This window comes from Ostrea edulis, chromosome 8 (genome assembly GCF_947568905.1).
Source record: "Ostrea edulis chromosome 8, xbOstEdul1.1, whole genome shotgun sequence".
NCBI lineage: Eukaryota > Metazoa > Mollusca > Bivalvia > Ostreida > Ostreidae > Ostrea > Ostrea edulis.
The window spans coordinates 66,641,713-66,664,123 of NC_079171.1; the positions used below are offsets into that span (position 1 = coordinate 66,641,713).

At 33.6% G+C, this 22,411-nt stretch overlaps 1 protein-coding gene and 1 long non-coding RNA gene across 2 annotated transcripts in view; one reads left to right on the forward strand and one right to left on the reverse strand.

The window, feature by feature from the left end:
• Positions 1-22,411, forward strand: part of LOC125648676 (uncharacterized) — a 441,222-nt gene that overhangs the window by 229,941 nt on the left and 188,870 nt on the right. The window lies entirely within an intron of this gene.
• LOC130049275 (uncharacterized) lies at positions 11,466-14,650 on the reverse strand. Its single transcript, XR_008797776.1, has 3 exons — positions 14,517-14,650; positions 12,469-12,505; positions 11,466-11,598 (listed from the first exon to the last, which is right to left on the reverse strand). It is a non-coding gene; the product is annotated as an uncharacterized LOC130049275 (long non-coding RNA).

Sequence of the window (22,411 nt, forward strand, 5' to 3'; positions counted from 1 at the left end):
ATGTACACATTTATATATATTGAGAAATTTTGCGATATACATTTTGTAAATAATGATCATCTTGTCCACACATATTTTATATTTCCCCTTCAAAACCAGGAATCAATAACGTTGTTTTGAGTTCTTTATGAAGTGATGCATAAAAAGTAAATGAATAACGTTGTTGAATGACGTCGCGAATATGTATAACGTTATTTGTTAAAAACGGTTGCTTTGATGGTTTTTATCAAACTTTGACATCTTTGTCTTTTAAAAACGAACACGAATACCCCATAATTTTTGTTTATAAATATTTTTTCAAATTATTTTTTTGTTTCACTATGATATTAATATTATCAAGATGAACAGCACCAAATTATGTTTATTTTATGTTGAAGTACGTAATGAATAAAGTCAATCACTATTATTTTCTATATAATTCAATGGAAAACAGTGTCAATATCGTTAAAACAATGGTACGTTGAAGACGTAGTTACTAATACAAACCATGCTGTTGAATAAAAACAATTTTCACAGAGTAGTATATGCACTGTCAAGATACATCGGTCAAATTTTCAGATGCGGTTTTCGAGTGAGAAAAAAAGGTCTGTAAACCCGCGACCTACATTAAATGGAAACACAGCTGTAAAACGTTACTATTAATTTCAACAGAAATTCCTTGCATTAAATGGAAATAAACTGTGTTGAATTACAATGAGGTCAATTTTACCTTCCATATATCTATACCAGACAAAATCTACACACTTTTTGATTTTGATTAACAACGAGTATTTGTTGTAAACATCATTTCCGACTGCGACTTATTTATTACAACTAAGAATACATATTGTGTTATCACGCGTTTTACATATGTTCACAAATACCTTCCACTTATTCTCTTGTTAGGTGTAAAACGTATACGGTACCAATTTTGATGCACCAGATGCACATTTCGACAAACTATGTCTCTTCAGTGATGCTCAACCGAAATGTTTGAAATCCTAAATAACAACGACTTTCTAGAGCTATTATAGGCAAAGACAGTGTGCCGAAAAAGTGGAGTCAAATTCGTACAAGGATAAGTGCTATGCGTGAGGGAGATAATCCTTAATTTTGAAATGAATTTCTAACAGCAATCAAATATACATCCGTATATTCAAGCTAGTAATGATGTACTTTACTAATGGGCTGTAGAGACCCTTGAGGACTAACAGTCCACCAGCAGAGGCCTCGATCCAGGGGTCATAATGTAAAAAATATACGGTACCAATTTTGATGCACCAGATGCAGATTTCGGCAAATTTATGTTTAGTCAGTGATGCTCAACCGAAATGTAAGAAATAAAATACCCAGTGAAACAATATGAATTTGAATTCGATTTTTTTAAACACGGTCAGTCCGATTAGTAAACAAAATTTACCCGATTGGACCTATCATTTAACAAGCTCGGTTGGTCAGGGGTGACTTATGGTCAAACCATGTTTAGAAATCATTTTTAATACCTCAATATATAGAGCTTGACGTTCAGTTGTTGTCTTATGTATAGGTTTTTTGTGCATTTTCCTATCAATAACATTATGTATACTATCTACTGGCATTGATGTCTACCCTTCCTCCAACATGTTCTAAATAATATGTGAGATATATTGTCGTCATAGCAATCTAGATTAACAATGCAATATATGATTGAGTCAAATGCTGTCTGACTTATTCCGTATCGACTGTTGAGCCGTTTTTCGTTACACTGATTTTGACTGCAGATAATTCCCTTGATATGATCAATATATAGGGCTCACGGTGGGTGTGAACAGGCGAGAGGGAATGTTTACTCCTCCTAGGCACCTGGTCTCCTATAACGAACAAGTGATCAATCCCATAACCCCTGTAAGCAATACGAAATAGAGAGTCAGGCAAACACGGACCCTGGGTATACCAGAGGTGAGATCAGGTGTGTAGGAGGAGTATGGAAGCCATATCTATGTAAATATATAAATGATTAAATAGTGTGCCATCCTACTTTGGCTTTGTAATAAAGAGAGATGCTTTGGACATTGAAGATAGGAACATTCATATTCGATATAATTTCACAGTATTTCTACCAGTTTTAAAGTTTTTGTTTTTATCACACATACCTCTAATGCCAATGAACATATTTTGCTCATATCTTGACTTACGGAGGTTAGGAGACGCAGCAACCAATTATTCAACACAATTATGTAACATGCTTATACATCAACAGCATCTCTCGTCATTGAAATATCCAGTATTGTATTTCAGCAGAGCTTGATATTTCCCTGCATTTCGAAATATGTTTCCCTTACTGTATCCAGGCGTTTTAATTACAAACCAACTTTATGAAGTCTAGATATAGACCTATCTCTGCATAAACCGCCTATATCCTTTGATATTCGTATTATGTCAAGTATAGGGCATGTCATAACTGGTGATGCTGATATTATTTCGAATACAGACCTAAAATCACTTAGTTTGATAGGCCATCTATTGGAAAAAAAATCGGTCTCTCAGTTGGAAAACCATTGGATCCCTATTATGTAGTCGGTCAAAAATTGTGCTCAGACTATGAACTAAATATGAAAGGGAAGCACTTGTGTCGAAATAAAATAGGTTGACAGAACATATCAAAGGAATATTTAAATCACATTTTAGACAACGGGAATGAAAAATATGTGACATATATTCGTCTGTATTTAGTAAATTAGAAGTGGTAAAATCAGATAGATTCAATAAGGAAAATGTTTTAGTTCCACCTGAAATAAAAACACGCCAACATTGTGTTTGTTTATACGACTCATCATTACAACTGGATTTTAAACTAACTTTCCATTAATTTCACATTTTATAATCATATTTACGTCTCCCTTGCTCTTTCAAAAGACCAGTTTCGTTCAAATCATTATTCAGTTTTAAATATATTTCATAACCAAGACAATGTAACGAATTGAAAAAACTATAGATACCTTACCTATGCTCTGCTTGCAGACTTCATAAACTCTTACAAAAGTACATTGCTGGATCCAGTGTATGTATTATCAAACCCCTGTTTTTGCCCCTCACGAAATTATTAGGAACTGTCATAGAGTAATTTGAATCCTGATGTGCTACAACATACAATACAAGTAGATTAAATCAACTGTGGATCCTAAACTATTCTGAATAAATTTTAGTGAATTAGAAATCACAACAATAATTTATAGTCAACAGCATAAAAACGTATGACTTTTCAGGGTCTCGTGGACACTTAATTACTCGATTTGTTTGCCACCATGAACAGTTGCTTCTTCAACAAAAATAGTACAATGATGTTTATGCACCAAGTGATCAGTCTTTCAAAAATAACTGTGTCGAACACCAACTTGATTTTACGCACGCGTACTCTGATGTTGATATGAGAAAAGAAGTTGGAGTCCCTTATTAACAATGTCTTTGTGGTACTTGGTAATCAGGTCTTTCAACATTTTCTTGTATTTTCCACGATGGGAATTGTGCTCCTTTATTACGTTGATATTCTGAAGAGAAAAACATTCAATTAATTAACTGGTACATGGAATATGTATTTTATTGTAGTCGTAATCTTGACATTTAAATATGTCGACAACGTTTTATTTATAAACATTAGTTATTTTCATTTATATTTCGATTCTATAAATCCCAGTGAACTCCACTATTAGGTCACTGTTAAATAGTTCGATTAATATAACTGTTGATGGTAATTGAAATGCCACTTATCATTATAAAAAAAATGTTTCTTCATCGTGAACTTCCCATATGTATGTACCAACATTTCACCATCACCTGCACAAGGTGTTCATTTATGAATTATGAAGTTAACAAACATGAATCAGTTGCATAAATGTATACCTTGCGTATAATCAGTTTTTATATATGTTATTTAATGCAAGATCAACAAATATGTAAATCAATCATGCATATTACTTCTTTACAGTTCTACATATTCAAATATATATTATACATTAATGAATGTGTAGTGCAATATATAAAACAATGTTGTGCTAAAGGAGGAAAAATATGTTGATATCAATTATATTCTAATTTTAAATGTGTTCCCAATGGTATACAATAGAGTTTACAATATTAGATTGAAGTAATACAAAGCTATTGTTTACCACATGAACGGTTACCTTCGTTTTCCTGTAAGGCACACTACCACATACACCAATACTCTGCCTCCAGTTAAACAAATTGCGAAGGAGCCGTATTCCTCCAAACCGGGCCTCTCATATACAAACTTAAATATAGCTTCAATACATATATTTGAATACAATTGTTCTACAATGTATCAATATGTACTTAGAGCCCGTTTCACTGAGATATATTAATTTTCACTGTTACAAGGGTGTTCAGTTAGTCTATAATTCATTTTAAATTGATAAATTGTCAGTGCAATGAAAGAAAAAAAAAAAGTACTAAGATCCTCTGATAGATCTGTTTCATTATACAATCCTATGACGATACCTTTTCAAGATAAGTCAATATTTAATACATTGCTAATCCGTTTTCATATTCTTTTAGACGTTCTGTCGGCATATATAAGGTGTTCTATGTTTTCAATTTCACAAGTTTTCACAATATTTTTGTATTGTTGGATTCCATTTGCTAACATTCAAATCTGTATTCAAAATTTTATATAACAATTGATAGTTAAACTCTGATATTTCTTTATCTGAAAAGTTTTCGACTTTTAGTAGATTAATTGTCTTCCATCAATATTTTGGTATATCAAACCTTTCCGTCCAAATATTTATGTAATTTACTTAGGAAATTTGTTTTCAACTAATATGTTATATAAAAAAGATGATTTAATATTCAATATATTGACAAAGTCCTCACCTTTAAATAATACATGAATGAAAGGTGAATATAACGAACAGTGGTCAGTCTCTCAACTTCTACAAACAATAGAAAAAAGATAGTTAGGCAAACACGGACCCATGGATACACCAGGGGTGGGGTCATGTGCCTAGAAGGAGTAAGCATCCCCTGTCGACCGGTTGTCGTTAATATTAATACAGGAAGTCTTTTTGCAGTTGAATATCCGGGTAAAGCGGTTGAACATTGTTTTTAAAATATAGTATTCAAAGATAATATTGTTTCTATGAGAGATTGAATCTTGAACATATTTTAAATCTCTAAATGCACCATTGTTATCATATAAATCTTTGGTGTATAAAACTCCTGACATGATCAGATTAGGGAAATAAATTGGATGGTTTTTGAACTGAAATAAGTTATTTTTCTAAATTGGTAAAGATGAGGATTCGTCTAAAGTAGGCATATATATATATTTAATCATTGTGGTTTTGTTAAAAGCGCAAAATATTTGTTAATAGAACAACGCCGGAAATGTAATATCTTTATATGCTTTCACATTTCTTAAGTTTGTTTTAATTATATATCTCAGTGATAAATTTTCTTTTTGAAAAAAAAAGCCCGCGAAGGCCGAGTGGTTAGATCGTTTGGCCCGCATGCGGAAGGGCGGGGTTCGAATCCCGGCCGCGAAAGACCTAAGTCGTTAAAACAGCTAGTGGCAGTTCCATCGCCAAGCGCTCGGCGTCAGGTGTGAATGTCACGAGTCTTCGGAGATGACCTTGAAAACGGATGACCCTTCTCACAGTAAGTGTGGCACGCTAAAGAACCTTTACTACGCAATGGCCGTAGGCGCCGAGCATAGGTCTAAATTTTAGCCCTTCACCGGTCTTGGTGACGTTTCCACACGAATGTAAAATTCTCGAGCGAGACGTTAAGCAAGCAACATTCAATCAATCTTTTTGAAAATTATGTTCAAGAAATGTGAAGAGACTGGGTTTAGTACTTAGCAGGTGTGCAATCCAAGACGTATATATTTTGATTCTTCCCCCGGTAGTACATAAAAAAATCAAATATCTTACTGTTCAGTTCCTTAAATATTTCATCAGGCAGATTGAAAAATGTTGACGCATTGCATTGCATTTTAGAAATAATGAGATTATTGATTATTTCTTTTTTGCCAAAAATTGTTAAATTTCTTTTTTCCCAAGTTATCGAGAATGCTACTAATTTTATTAATTGTTCCTATCCGATTTTTTTTGGACACAATCTTTTGTTATGTCCTATAAACATATTAAGTGTTTAACTGGATTATTTGTTGTAATTACATTTTCTATCTGTTCACATGTGTTTTGTAAAGAGGCTAGGTATATACATTCTGATTTCTTTAGATTAAGCTTTGGACCTGTGAATACAGATAATTGTTTCACTGTGTCAATTACTTGTTTTACTGATTGTACGTCCTTTGAGGGGCTTATGGAATCATCCGCATGCTGTATATATTTGTTTCTCTTTGTTAATTCCAATTTCAAAACTATGTATTCAGCTAGAAGATCTAGTTCTTGTAACTGACATATATGTTGTGATGATGAACAGTGATGCTGATATTGGACATTATTGACGAATACCGAATAGTCATTTTAAAAGTTTTAGATATGTAAAATGTTCCAAAATTTAAAGCTTTTAAAGTTTCAATCTTAAAACTATATTCTATGGTATAAAATGTTTTTCGAAATCTAAAAATAATAAAAAGTCATCTTTGTTATCAACTTTACAGTAGTTAAAATATCTTGAATTAGTCGAGCATTGTTCCCTATTTATCTGTCTTTAATATATGCGGATTGGTCTTTATTTATAAGTTTTGATATGACTGTGTGTAAGTGTTTAACCAAAAGAAATGCAAGCATTTTATAATTGCAATTTATTAGACTAATTGGACTGCAATTTCTAACATTTGACTTTTCACATTTCTTTATAAATAAAACTTATTATTGGCAGACTCTGTGAATTTGGAAGCTTTCAGAGGATTTTATCAAACAATTGAAGAAATAATGCTTTATATCAATCCAGAAAATGTTGTAAAATTCAACTGCTATAGCATATATACCTGGAGATTTATTGTTTTTCGTATTTTTAATTCCGTATTCGGATAAAAATGGGAGACTATTCCATCTATTTTTTCATATCTTTTAGTTTATTTTCATTATTTGTTTCTGTGATGCAATTCTTGATTTCATCTTCATTTCGCTTTTCCGAAGAAAACAGGTTTTCATTAAAATCAACAGGGAGTGCTTACTCCTCTGAGCCACCTGATCCCATCATTGATGTGTCGATGGGGTCCTTCCTTGCCCAACTATCTATTTTGTATTGATTATAAGAGTTATGAGATTGATCAGTGCTCGTAATGATCGCCTTTCATAGCTGAACCTAGATTTCGTAATTGGTATATGGTGTTTTATTACCCTGTACATCTTTTTTTCGTATCCCATCATTGTGTTAATGTTTTTATTCAAAATTTAAAATAATATTAACATTGTTTCCATACTTTGTCCATTTAGCCTTTGATTTTATGTAGGCTCCCTTTGATTTATAAACAGTTTTAATCAAGGAAGGACACTGAAAATAACGTAATATGTCAGTGATTTCAACACTTTCGTTTACAGTCAGCATTTCACAAATTTTATGGTCGTTTCAACGATCCGATTTGCCACACAAACATGTTATTAGGTCAAATGCTGTCAAACGCGTTTGATGCATAGATTTGACTTTTATAACAAGGAAAAAGTATAAAGGAATATGCTCACAAGAGGGGGGGGGGTGTCATACTACATATGGATATTCATAAATCAAAATTATACGTAGATGATTAAATTTCATACATGAATCCACATCAATCTCTAATGCAATATATTGTATCTTTGACAAATTAATTAAAAAAAACGAAGCAATTTATATTGAATAATAACTGAAAGGTCATTAAATGTTCACTATCAGGTGATTGCCATATAACAGAAAAGTTAGAGACAAACTAAAGCCTTATTGGATAACTGCAAATTCACTTAATCTGAATACAAGGTAGCTAAAAGTTGAGTGAATAATAACTAAAATTAGCTTAATGATTACTGAAAGCTGACTTAAAACTTAATCAAGTGTGAGTAAAAGATACCATAAATATGTGCGAGTGGTCGGTAAATTATGACTGCATGAAAAGTTGACAGTCAATGAATGATCACTGAAAACTGACTGAATGTTTCAATTTTTCAGTTCATTGAAGGGTTACTGAAGTGCATCAGAAAACTGTTTGATAATATTTTTTATCAGCGACAATTCGCGTATCAATACAAAAAAGTGCGTTGACTGAGAGGTGGTATTTCGTCTTCTTAAATATATGTTGATTTAGGAACTCCAAATGCAAGGTGAAGATAACGAACAGTGATCAATCTCATAACTCCTACAAGCAATACAAAAAGATAGTTAGGCAAACACGGACCCCTGGACACACCAGAGGTGGGATCAGGTGCCTAGGAGGAGTAAGCATCCCCTGTTGACCGGTCACACCCGCCGTGAGCCCCATATCCTGATCAGGTAAACGGAGTTATCCGCAGTCAAAATCAGTGTAAATAATATATATATATATATATATATACTAATTTATTTAGTTATATTTATATATACCATACAAGCATATGTTTGTTCCCAGATAGTCTTACCGGATACACTTGAAGTACAGAGGCCAATGTAGATACGATAGCGTCAAGTAGAGTCAATTGAGTTTTGAGTGAGTGAATCCAACTATTTGTCGGTGTCAGTTCTACCCTCGTGTTAAAGGGCATTGTTGATCCTTTTTACATATGCTATATTCGGTATCATCCATTTTATTTAAATTGGGCTCAATTCTTTTTCCTTATTGTGAGATCAATGGAAAATAATGCTATACAGAAAGATTTATTCCTATGGGGAACAAAATTAATCTAAATATACAGCAAAGAAAACCAATCGTAGTGTACAATAAACAAAATCAAACCCACTAGACAGTACACAAAACAAAACAAAATTAATTATAGTGTACAGTAAAGAAAATCAAGCTTGGGTAGTAACAATAAACATGAGCTAAGACAATGAGTCGTATTAGTGTGACTTGAGTTTGGAATCAATTGATCTAATTAATGTATGTTGGTGTGGTATTGTGGACGTATATCATTGCATTCTATGTGATTAAATATCTCCAAATTAGATGGATATCGTAAAACATTGGTCGAAATTTGGTCGACATTTGCTTCATTCCTTTGTTAATTAAAATCCATCATAATCATTTGTGAATGAAAGAGTTCCAAGTTGACGTAAAACAAAATCAACCCAGGGGTTCCTAGTATTATTTGTCAATCTTTTTTTTTTTTTGCTGATAGGATTGATGAGATAGATTATTGAACCCGGTTTTTCAAAAGCTGGTTAACTTTAACACAGTGGCTAAATTTAATGGAATGTTAACTCTTAACCAAGCGATCAGCTAACACAATGGTTAAATTCTTTTTTCGAAAGCAATTTAACACTTTGGTTAGTCAACACTGTGATAACCGATTTAATCACTAATCATTTCATTACCCATAATGCACATGCACTTCCTATGTAAACAATAAGAATACAGGAGTAAATAAAAGTTTTGTTTGTGGGAAATAGCTGTTGGAATGTCCATGCATTTGTTAGTTTTGAAATACATGACAGTGACTATGGACCATGCACTTATACTTGTAAATGTATTCATTAGTCTATTCAATTTGAATACTCATAGAGGTGTTAGAACATCATTCAATGATATCTACTAGGCCCCAGCCTAATTGAGAAAAACTGTGTTTATGTTGTAGAAAGCAGGTTCATTGCATACTTTATCAAAGCGGAGCTTTATAAGGACTCGGACAAGTTGACTTCACAATTGTCTGAAAACATTTGACAAGCCAAAACAAAATAATTTATAACCCCCCCCCCCCTTAAAATGAATTATTTCGTACGGACCGAACCTGAAATGATGTCAAATTCTAAATTGCGTGATGGGGGGGGGGGGTCATCCTCTACCAGTAAAATATACGAGTTCAGTTCAAGCTGAAATTTCAGCAGAGTACCAATATCTGGTACTATGATATGAAAAAGTGGGGAAGGGGGTGTGGGACTTTGCATGTGAAAATAACAGTACACGTATGTTGTCAGAAATAAGATGGCTGTGTGCTACACGTCTTGAAAATTAACAACCGCAATAAAACCTGTGCTTTTCTATATTGTTTATTTCATAATTCGACAACATTTATGAGAGGGGTTGGACGACGATGCTAGCCTATACATATATCTAATTTTTTAAGAAAATCTAAATATCTTTTTGTTCTGTTCTTAGTCTTATTTACCCCAAAACAGTTAAACATATTGATGGAGAAAATGATAAATCAATTTACCTTATGATGGTCTGCTCACATATATATATATTTCATTCTATATCTATGTTGTTTTTATGCATTTATTTATCTTAATATTCTTTTTGTTTTAAACATAACACTTGATCCATCACACCATTTCTACAAAGGGATGTTAATCTGGAAAATAAACAATGAACAACTCTTCTTCCTAAGTGTGTGTTAACTGTATAAGCCTGAATTCAATACTGTTCATATTAGATAACCTTCAAAAAAGAAAATACACCTATGTACGTTTTCATGCATGCAGATACTAATTTGAATAAGTTTTAAATGATACAAGGGATTTTCAAAAGGTCAAGGCAAGTGCAGACGATAGTGTTTTTTTTAAAGTTTAAAGTGTGTGTTTCAGTGGAGATTACCACCATGAATTAAGGGCCTGCATGCACTTTGACATATGGAAGCCAGTCAATTTGTAAAATTACATCTTAAGCATGGATTATATTGAATTATTTCATATAGATGAATCTAATACGAGTTCTATTAACCTCATGACCCCCCCCCCCTCCCTTATTGAAAGGTAATGCCGACAGTATCTACAGATACGTGCGAGATATTGTCAGTGAAAGAAAGGTTGAACACCATCATCCAGCTGTACTAGTTTTCCCATTATATATTCCCCTTAGGTAAATTGCATGATATTTGACGAATACATCAATTTATGGCAGCATAATTAACACGCCGTCATAGTTCAGCATCAGTACACACCTTAAAATGTCTGAGCCTTTGACATTTTCATGATTTTTGGTCTGAGGTGGACATAAATTGAAGGTGGCGGCCATTTTAACCACTGTGTTAAGATTTAACACCGGTACTGGAGGTGGATTAAAGTTAACACAACGTTAACACAGTATTAACGCAAGTGTAGTGTACAAAATAAAATCCTACTGTAAAGTAAACAAAATCAAACCATCATCTGCAGTAAATAAAATCAATCCTAGTGTATAATAAATAATTTGATAGTGTTTAGCAAACAAATAAATTTTAGTGTATAGTAAACACAATGAATCCCATTGTATGTCATATTGAGGTGATCCTTATTTACAGTAAACACATCAATCCCATTATGTAGTGACTAAACTGAATCCCATAGTGTTGTAAACAGAATCAACTCTAGTGTATAGTACACAAGATCAAAACTCTTTTAATTATAAACAAACTTTGTAGTACCTAGATATAGATCATCTTATACGTAATCCACCAACGTGTTCTTGTTCTTCATCTTCTTTCAACTATAGTCCAGCTGGACATTTCATTACTGGTGATGTTGATGTAGTTGAACGTGAGGACCTCAAATCACTTATTCTAAAAAGTCCTAAATGAAGAGAACCTCGCTTTTTTAATTGGCGACAGGACTTCATCTCTATTATGAATGATGTCGAAGATTATGCCAGACGATGGGTTAAACATGAAAAGGAAGAACTTGATACATTGTCAGAATGGGTTAAGAGAATAAGAGGCGTATTAAAATCCTGCATTATACATACGAAAACAAAAGTACGTACCATCTATCATTTTGTGTTTAAAAAACCATAAGCGATAAAAGAATTAGATAGGTTTCATGAGAAATATGTTTTGGTTCCAGCTGAAAAAGCTAGCAAGAACATTGTCTTTGTTTGTAAGGCTCATTATTACAACTGTATTTTAAACGATCTTAGCATTGATACCACTTTTGGCAATCGTACTTATACTCCAACTGCCCTTTCAAAAGATGAAATTCTTCAAAACCATGCTTAAGTTTCAGGCACATGTAATATCCCAGTCATTGGGTAGAATGAATATGATTTTCCGTATCTATACTGGATTCCTAAACTACATAAAAACCCTAACAAACAAAGATACATTGCTGGATCTAGTAAGTGCTCTACCAAGCTCAAATGTTTGCTCCTCATGAAAACATTAATATCTGAGAAGGAGAAACTTACTGTCCGACTACATATACCAAAAGTGGTGTTAATCAAATGTAGATTTAAAAAAAAAATCAAAAGAATTTATAGTAAACTTGAAATCGCAAAACTTTTCCCAAATCAATAACATCAAACTCTATGACTTTTCAACACTATACACGACCATTCCTCAATCTAATTTAAAGATTATACTTTTTGACATCATAGACAGTTGCTTCTTCAACAAAAATTAAAAATGAAAATATTAATATCTAGTGATCAGTCATTTAAAAACTTACCTTGTTAAACGCCACTCCGAATCCACGCACAAGTAATCTGAAGGTGAAGAAAAAGTATGCTAGAGTTCTCCTTGACAATACTTTCGTGGTATTTGGTGACCAGGTCTTCCAACAGTCTGATGGAATCCCCGTGGACATGAATTGTGTCCCTTTATTATCTGACCTGTTTCTATATTCATATGAAGCAGAATTTATTTTTTAAAAAAGTCTACGTCAGAAGAACAATTTCTCGCTGTGGACCTCAATTCGATATTTCGATATATCGATGACGTTTTGCATATTAACAATAATAAATTTCATTCATATGTCGATTTCATATATCCCTGTGAACTCAAAATAAAGGACACCTCAGAGTCGCCCACCCCTGCTTCATACTTAGATATTGAAAGTAGACAGTAACAGCAAAGTGACAACTAAACTGTATGGCAAAAGGGATGATTTCAGCCTCTCGATTGTCAATTTCCCTTAATCATGTAGCAACATTTCATTGTCACCTGCATATCGTGTTTAAATCGCTCAATTGATTCAATATGCAAACGGTTTGTCTGCGAATAGTTAATTTTTAAATCGAGGTAAGCTACTGACAAACAAGTTGATGGTTCAAGGGTTCCAACAGTCTTCATTGAAGTCAGCATTTTGGAAATCCTATGGTCGCTATAACGATGTAGTGTGTCTATACAACCTAACATTGGGTCAAATGCTGTCTGACGTGTTTCATACTCATTGTTAAGCTGTTCTTGGCACACTGACTTTAACTGCGGATAACTCCGTGTACCCGATCAAAATAAAGGGTTCACGGCGGGTGTGATCGGTCGATAGGGGATGTTTACTCCGTCTAGGCGCCTGATCCAACGTCCTGTGTTTTCAGGGGTCCGATTTTGCCCAGCTATTCATTTTGCATTGTTTGTAGGAGTTATGAGATTGATCACTTCGTTATTTTCACCTTTCATCAACCCTAAGGAATCGTACAAATTGTGACTGGTTTATAGGAAACAGATATAAATATTATGTATGATTAACGTAATATTGAATGCAACTTCTCAAGATTGACAGAGTCAATGTTATTTGATGTTTAAGAGCAACATCGCTTATCGATAAAGAATACAGCAATTGGAGTGAATGTTGTCTATTGAAATTGACATCACATTCGAAGTTGTTTTTATACTTGCTAGGCGTTTCTTGGGAGATGCAGTCCTTCAATTTCATTCTGAAAATGTAATACATTTTCATTTTGTCGAAAGTGTTAAAAATTCCCGACATTTAGAGTAATGATCGTTAATCATGATTGCTGCCATCAGTTGCGTGGTGGAAACTGCTGAATACATTGAACACACGATCAAGTACCTAGAATGTACAAGCACCTCCTGTCTTACTAGGGGCTCTATGTTACCTTCACTTTTTCAAGAACCACATCAAACAAAAACCGTCGAAATGACACATTGTTGTCTGCTTATAATACCAAAATAATAGTCATAAACATTTATATTATATCGATTTTAATTAAGATTGTTGAAACTTCTGTAAAATGATGTTATCAAAATCTATTTATTGGCCAGTAACCTCTCACCAAATTGAGGTGTTAGTCTACCGATAACATCTTTATCCAATTAGATATACAGATATCAAGCAGATAAGGAATACTAAGTGGTGTCGACTGTGATATATGGACAATGAATATTAATGCAACTGAAAATGATTGATACATTAACTGTCGTTGATATATATAATGCTAAGTTAAAGGTCACATCATTTTGGAATTACGTCACCAAATTTATTCAAACTAAATCCCATTAGTTTGAAGTGAAAACAGAACAAACTATTTCGTTCAACTTTGGCAGCAGTATCAGATCATATTTAGCATGTAGCCTATTTAAGACTCTGATTAAGTACGACTTACTGCATACATAAAAGTATATGATGTGTTCTTTTGCTCTGGTGTATTTTTAAAGGAATTTTGATATTGACATTACATTTTATCATGCTGACAAGGATTCGACTTCGATATTATCCTAGATACCGCTGATTAATGGTCGACAGGGGATGCTTACCCTCATAGGCACCTTTTCCCACCTCTGGTGTGTCCATAAGTCCGTGTTCGCCCAACTGTATATGTTGTATTGCTTATGTGAGTTTTGAGATTGATCACTGTTCGCTATCTTCTCCTTTCATATCCAACAGATGATGAAGTTATCAATGTTGTACCTTTCAACAAAAGCAATGAAAGTGACACAACCGGTTGTTTTAATGAAGTTAACAGAAAAAGGAACATGTACATTTCAGAAAGAGACGTGATCTAATATTAAAATGTGGCTGATTGTTTAGGTAGATTAGCTAATTATTAAATAGCTATGCATACATGTAAGGTAAACCAATTGAGGGTCATCGATAACGTTAAAGTTCACAATGGCAGATCAACGTCATCTTCAAGTTATATAGTTATAATACACATAATACTTACTCCTCCTCGGCACCTTACCCCACATCTGGTGTATCCAGTAGTCCGTGTTTACCCAACAATATATTTTGTATTGTTTATAGGAGTTATAACATTGATCATTGGTCGTTATCTACACATTGTATTCGAAAGTATTTCGACTCTCAATTGTTATACCACAAGCTGGTGACCAAAACATAGTTACAAACTTTTAGTGTCATGAGATTGAGGATCGAACACGGTTTTTTTATGAATACGTCATTGAAACCAAATTATTGCAGGGCATTGTGTTGTTGATATAAAATGTTACTGACCATATACAGATACGAGGCTTATCAAAAGAACCCATGTCCTATATTTCTGATTTCATATATATTTTGAAAGTCAATAACAATTATAGTTCAAAATATGTCCACAATCTTTACAAAGTATTACATCTATGGCTTAATTTTTTATGATAGAGTAACTCAAGGTGGAATGAACTTGAAGTTGTATTTCATATAATTCAGTTTAGGTAGGAGTGGATGTTTGTAAAGAAATTGAAGTTATTTGAAAATATGCAACAGTACCAATTTATCGATTCATTTACACACCTTATATCTCCAAGGGTGAAAATCTAGAAGTACAAATGCTAAATGATATATCGCAAAAAAGTGCAGGAATACTCATTCACATCAAAATGGTACCCAAAATGTTTCAGGCATTGAGTTTGTAACATGCGAAATAATTACATTATTGGTCAACCATCATTTATATTAAAGTTGAGCAGTTTAATAGTAGACAACACAAACAATTGTATACAACTTGTCATTGGGGTAGATCTTGTCTGATGTATTCATATGAATTGTTAGGCAATTGTGAGCACGCTGCTTTGGACGTCGAATCAACCCGCTTATTTTATTAAAAGAAAAAGATTGGACCAGGTGTGACCAGTCGTCATGATATGCTTAATCCTCCCAGTCACCCGGTGTGTCCAAGAATCCGTGTTTGCAAACTCTAGTGTTTATTCCTTGTAGTAGTTATGATATACATCAAGATCATGATGTTCACCTTTTCATTGCAAAATTCAAACACGCGTATCACATACTGCTATCTACTTCAGCAACACATTATAGGCTAAGATTAAACGTACTTACTCATTAAGGAACAGGGAAAACAAATTCAACAGAGCGCAACACAAGTAACCCTCGTCAAAACACCACAAGTACACTGAAGTACGAACAAATTCAATATAATTGCCATAGCACTACAATGCGTATTTAATTCCACGGGTAAGAAATCAATGTTACAATATGTCGGGTATGTTTCAGTTGAATGCCCTGAAACTTTCAAACATATCACACCACAATCATTCAGACACTGTGAGCGTATTTCAAGGTCATGGCGATATCATATCTCTGTCCAAGTTTAATTGATTTATCCGCAAACATTAGAGCCAATAGGTGACTATCAGTTCATGTATTACATAAAGAGTTCCTTTCTGTTGTGAGAGATAAATGTTCGGTATTAATACTCGTCATTATTGATCCGCAATTACACCAAATGAATAACCTAAATAGATACAGGTAGGGAAGCAGCTCACTTTAACACCACACGCTGTAATTTTTCAAAAAATCACAGTTAATTTTGCGAATCTCTAAACGACTATTTAAATCATAACACAGAGTGTATGGATAGTTTAGAATTCACGATGCATAACTACAGTACACGACACGAGTTTTATGCACCCCACCGTGGAAAGTTCATGGCAGAAAAATCCACGGAGATCCACTGTGTTGGACGACGTGTGCTATTTGCCAGTACACACAGCCTCCGCGGGCGGCGACGTTTCTATCGCCGCTTTGCATAATGTGTGAAATGTACCACTGGCTAAATAATCATGATAAAGTGGAATTAAAAAAAAAATAATATTGATCTAATCAAAAAACTTAATTCAATATAGCAATCAAAGTAATATCGATGATTAATAAGTTGGAATTAATCTATTACATATATCAATACAAACCAAAATGTATCCATCAAATTATTTAAATTGATGTATCATGAATTAATCACATTTGACCGAAACTTATATTCAAGCTGGATAGTTAAATGATATTTGTATAACAAGTAGAGTCCATGAACTATTCCGGGGATTTTTGCCACAATAGAATAAATCACGGTTAGATAGTCCTCGTATTTGAACTTAAAAGAAGTGTTTAACTTCTTGCGAAGCGTGAGAAAGATATCCAATCGACCTGCACGATGTAAGATCTGGTCTAAAATCATGTGTATTTTACGCAGACCTAATAATACTAATGATAATGCCATATTCATATAGCACCTTTGCCATACACTATGTACGCTTAATGACGCTTTCCAATGCACATATACCTTACAACATAATGTTTTACACATAATACATCAAAAATAAATAAAACATTAAAATACAATGATATAAAAGGCTTTATCACATATAAACAGTCCGTAGCTGTACCTATCCTAATTGTACATATAAAACATGAAAAGTTCTAATATCCGATTTAAATGACACCCAATTGTTATATTGAGACAAAAACCCTTCCATTTGCATGGAATACACAAGTTATTCGCAGGTCATTGTTGTAGACAGAGATCATAGGGAGCAATTTTGTGTTGACAAACATAAGCTTTTGAATGACGAAACAAGTCCAACTGTGTTTAGATTAAAAAATGTATGTAACATCCTTACGTCCAATAACACAAACGGCAGTAAGAGATTAATGTTACAAGATGTTAGGGCATGTTTCGGTTGAACGCCTTGAAACCATTAAACATATCATAGTACATTCATTGAGATATGTGCGCGTATTTTAAGGTTGTGACGATATCGTATTTCTTTCAGTTTTAATTTATTGATCAGCAAACATATCCAAAAATAGGTGACTACCTTGCTTTTATTTGTCATTATATGGTCAACATTTTCTTTGAGCTGCTATAATTCATAAAAGGTGAAGTTAACAGACATTTATCAATCTCATAACTTCTATAAGAAATACAGAATAGAAAGTTTGGCACACACGGACCCCTGGATATACATGGGGGGATTAAGTGCTAAAGAGAAATACACATCAATTGGCTGGTGTGACAGGTCGACATGGGTACTTATTCCTGCTAGGCACTTGCTTTCGCCTTTGGTATGTCCAGGAGTTCGTGTTTGAACAACTGTTTATGTTGTTGTCCTCGTGGGATTTATGCGATTGATCATTACTCGTTTTCATAACTTTTCACCGAAGCCTAAATATATTATGTTTGGATCAATTTCAGCGAAAACAAAACACCATATTTAATTTGATCTTATAGTTTTGTGTAAAAATTAAGGACAAGGATTCAGATAATATGGTCATAATGATAAGTTGAACTTTCCGAGGAATGTTATCATTTTTCTATCAAGGTAGCCTGGTGTCATGTCAGAAGTTGATATGCTGGTTAGCCATTTATTTGCAATAGATAGTTATAGAACTATTCCCAGGAATGGTCAAATGCATCACCATGACATTGACATGGTTTTCTCTTCCAAAATAATGGTTTTTTATAATTGATTTTGTAACCTTTTTCAGTAGAAGCTATCTTCATATATTCAATCTTATTCAGATGGTATTTCGATAACGGCATTATTGGAAAAAAAAACGATAACACTAGATCAATTGGTGCACTGTAGCTTTCTCAAAGTTTGTGAAGAACTTGCAAATCTGCATTCAAAACAAGAGAAGGGCGTCTGCTACTGCAAAACGTTTACATTTTAGTCTGGTGACATGATTCTCATTGCAATGTATATCTAGAGTCAAAGGAAAACTCGATAATTAAGCGAGAGCTTACTACAAACACCATTTGATAAGACGTTCATATAACCTTTTTTGTAAATGAAAATTATCCCTCAAATACGTCCTGGCTACATGTTTTTGACAAACAAGAGACCTACTAAAAAATTATAAAACCACACAGTGTGAGTGATCACTGGTCGTTAAATTCGCCTTCCATAAGGCGAATCCGTTTATCGTCTTTGCTAACAATCACATTCAAACAATTGCACATGTGTATAGATATCTTACCAGTGAAAACTAAGAAGGAAATAACTCCAACTATCATGTTTAATCACACCGCAGTTTCTACGTTGATCTAGAGACCCGATATGATATTGTGTTAGTGTTTTATGTAAATGTTATGAAATAAAACAAGGATGAAGTAAAACAGATATGCATATTGTATGTTCTTGTTTGAAATGGTCACCACCATGATACGTTAACCATGCAAATGTATTGATAAATATTAAACCAATAATGATTAATGATTGATGGCAATGCTGGGCTTCTGAACAGGGCGTTTTAGTCAAAAACACCAAAATGCCGTAAGTTTTTTTCACGGATGAATGGATTCGGACGAAACTTATCTATGGTGATTGTTGTTTGCCTGCGATTTACCTTGAAAAGAGATCATGGTGTTGTGTTTACGTTTGAAATTCACAGGGCCATCTGGAGAATATCTGTGGCCAGAGTATATACTGCTTGCATACGTAATGGTAACTGACACATTCTAGACCCACCCTTCTTTCTGCCTTCCTTATTATCAGTCATTGGCTCAATATGTGATTTAATTTATAAAAATAGAGCTATCATAAATTAATGATCAACGTTTTTCAATAAGTTATACATTTTAGAAACTAATGTGGAAACTATTGTTTGATTTCTGATTGAGTACTCTACCATACATTTCTATAGAAGACATAGAAAAATACAATTACATGTATATCAAAATTACATTGTTCACGGGGGCTTTCTTAAAAGACTATTTACGAGAAAATAGCATTTGTGTACAAGTCAATGTTATTAAAACTCTGTTATACTGGGCTTCTTCAAGATCGAGATAATGTCGGTAAGCATTGAGTGTGATTACTTTTAAAACACCTTTCTTGGGGAGTTTCAGAACACAGTCACTATAGAGATCACTCCACTTGAAATATATTGTTAAATGTTTGTTTCAGAGGCAGCTTGCCATTGATCACAATACACATGGAACTGTGGGTGTTAACTTAAATTTGGTTTCTTGAAGGAATTGGCATGGCTTATGAGATAGTAAAACCTGGTTTTGATGACTTCAAGTAGATATATATTACACCTACGTCACAATCAGATGTAGAAACAGAACCACGTTTCTGTTTCCCAAAACGTGCGTTTTGTTTGATTTTTTACATGATACTATGATTATTCGCCATCGACTCCTCCACAGTATTTCTTATCAGCTGAGGTTAAAATCAAAGTTGAGATTGTGTTACAAAGGGCGGGGGGGGGTCAAGTCGATTCAAGCTTTAGAAAGAAATCGGTTGCAGAACAAATGGCATTGTTTGCGGATGAAAGCGCACCGATTGCATTATGCATATCTATGATGCATTCAGTGTACATTTATTATTCATGGATGTAAAAGTGTTGCAATGATCTGAGTTGGTACGTATGCTCAACATATGGAATTTCGGGGCATCAGGGAGTTGGGGAGACGGAGGGGAAAGGGGAGGTGGCACCAATGCAGCTTTCCACTAGTATCATGATATCAGCTGATAATATTTCACTTTGTTGTGAGGACACAATATCAAAGATAGTTTCTTTTAATTTTATATTTACATTTCATGCAATTATAGATCTGAACAGGGATCAATCTCACAACTCCTACACGCAATGTAAAATATATAGTTGGCCAAACTTTATGATAGCAGATCATTCTTCATTTTTTTTAATATAGCATATGCAGGAAGGTGATATCCATATTATATTGTAACGTTGAAACGGCCCCTAATTTTAATGACTAATGTGTTTAAAAATTCATTCACGTGCATACATATTACAATTGTACAGAATAGTGCTAACATTCAGGTCCACCAACTATAACCCACAATACATTGTTTTCTGATACATATTTTATATATCAATGCGTCTGCAAAGTGTAGGAAATAACTGCTGTCTTGTGTATTAAAGGTATGGTAAGTACTTCGTTACTAGTTTGGAAATACGTATGTATATTTAATTGCTGTGATAAAATTTAGAAATTAATTTTAAAATTAAGGATTATCTCCGTCATACATATCTCTTATCATTAGACGAATTTTAGCTCCACTTTCTGGGCACTCTATGTCCCCCTATAATAGCTCTAGCAAGTTTATTGTGGGTTTTTTTCCGGATTTTAAACATTTCAGATGAGCATCACTGAAAATACATTATTTGTCGAAATGTGTGCATCAAAATTGGTACCGTATAAGTTTGACATCTATAGGAATATGAACAAATCTTGTAATTCGTAATGGATGTTGATATGTTCTTAAGGTATATGGTCGACAACATCCATAATCGTAATGTTCAATTTATATCCTGGTGTTGAAAAATCCAATAATAGGCTACCTTTTAAATAACATATTAAAAACTCTCCATTGAATAGAGCAAAGTCTTGTGCAAATATAATATGGACGTAAATGATTGTTGGCGTGATGTAAAATTGAATCAAGTGTGACATCGTGCATACTTGTTCTTTCATGTGAATGGTGCTAATGGTTGCGTTTACGTCTACGGGCTGTCGAAAAGAGTCCCGTCATATATACGGTATTTCTTTGTGGACTAGTCACATTCCCTACCTTGTCGTTATCAGCAATATATTGCATACGTAAGAAAATACAGTGTTTGAATTTCTGATCCAGTGATTTTCTTATTTTCTATGAAAAGGGTTATTTAATGATGTATTCTTTGTATGAGAGTATTTGTTTTCTAGAATATTAACACCCATGGAGAAGATAGAGTGGTCAGGGGAAATTAAAAGGTTAAGAGAAATTGTTCGCAATCGTTACTAATTTGAAATATGTGTTCCGATTTTTTATCAAGTGAACCCGTAGTTTCCCCGACACAAATTAAGACATAGAGTGTAAACCCGATAACGTTGAAAACATTAGGAGATTTACAGGTCAAGGTATCAAAGGTTTTGGTACAGAAAATACGTCGGTGAAAATACCAGTGAATGAAATTATAAATATCAATATATCGTAAGTTTTATTTATCCTTATCAAATTATTGACGAGCAAGCGGATAAATTTAAAAGTGAAACGACTTAATATACGGTTGGAAATGCAATAACAAAATTCAACAGGGAAATTACCAAACAAGACACAGGGCGGTGTAAAATGATAGAGAAACACGTTTTGTTGTGGCCGTAGGGGACATTTTTTTGCACAGTTTTGTTTCCCTTAAAGGAGCTTTAAAATATCATTGTTATTTTGGATTTCAAACATTTCGGTTGAGCATCTCTGAAGATACATCATTTGTCGAAATGCGCATCTGGGGCATCAAAATTGATACCGTATAAGTTTCACATAGTAAATGGATGCTTAATAACAACGAATAAAACCTGCAATTAATGAGGGAAAGTATAAATCACATACATTAGAAACATGACAGTTGTCTACCAGATTATGATTGTGTATTTTCTGTAAATCGGAATAAATGTCCGTGTCATGGT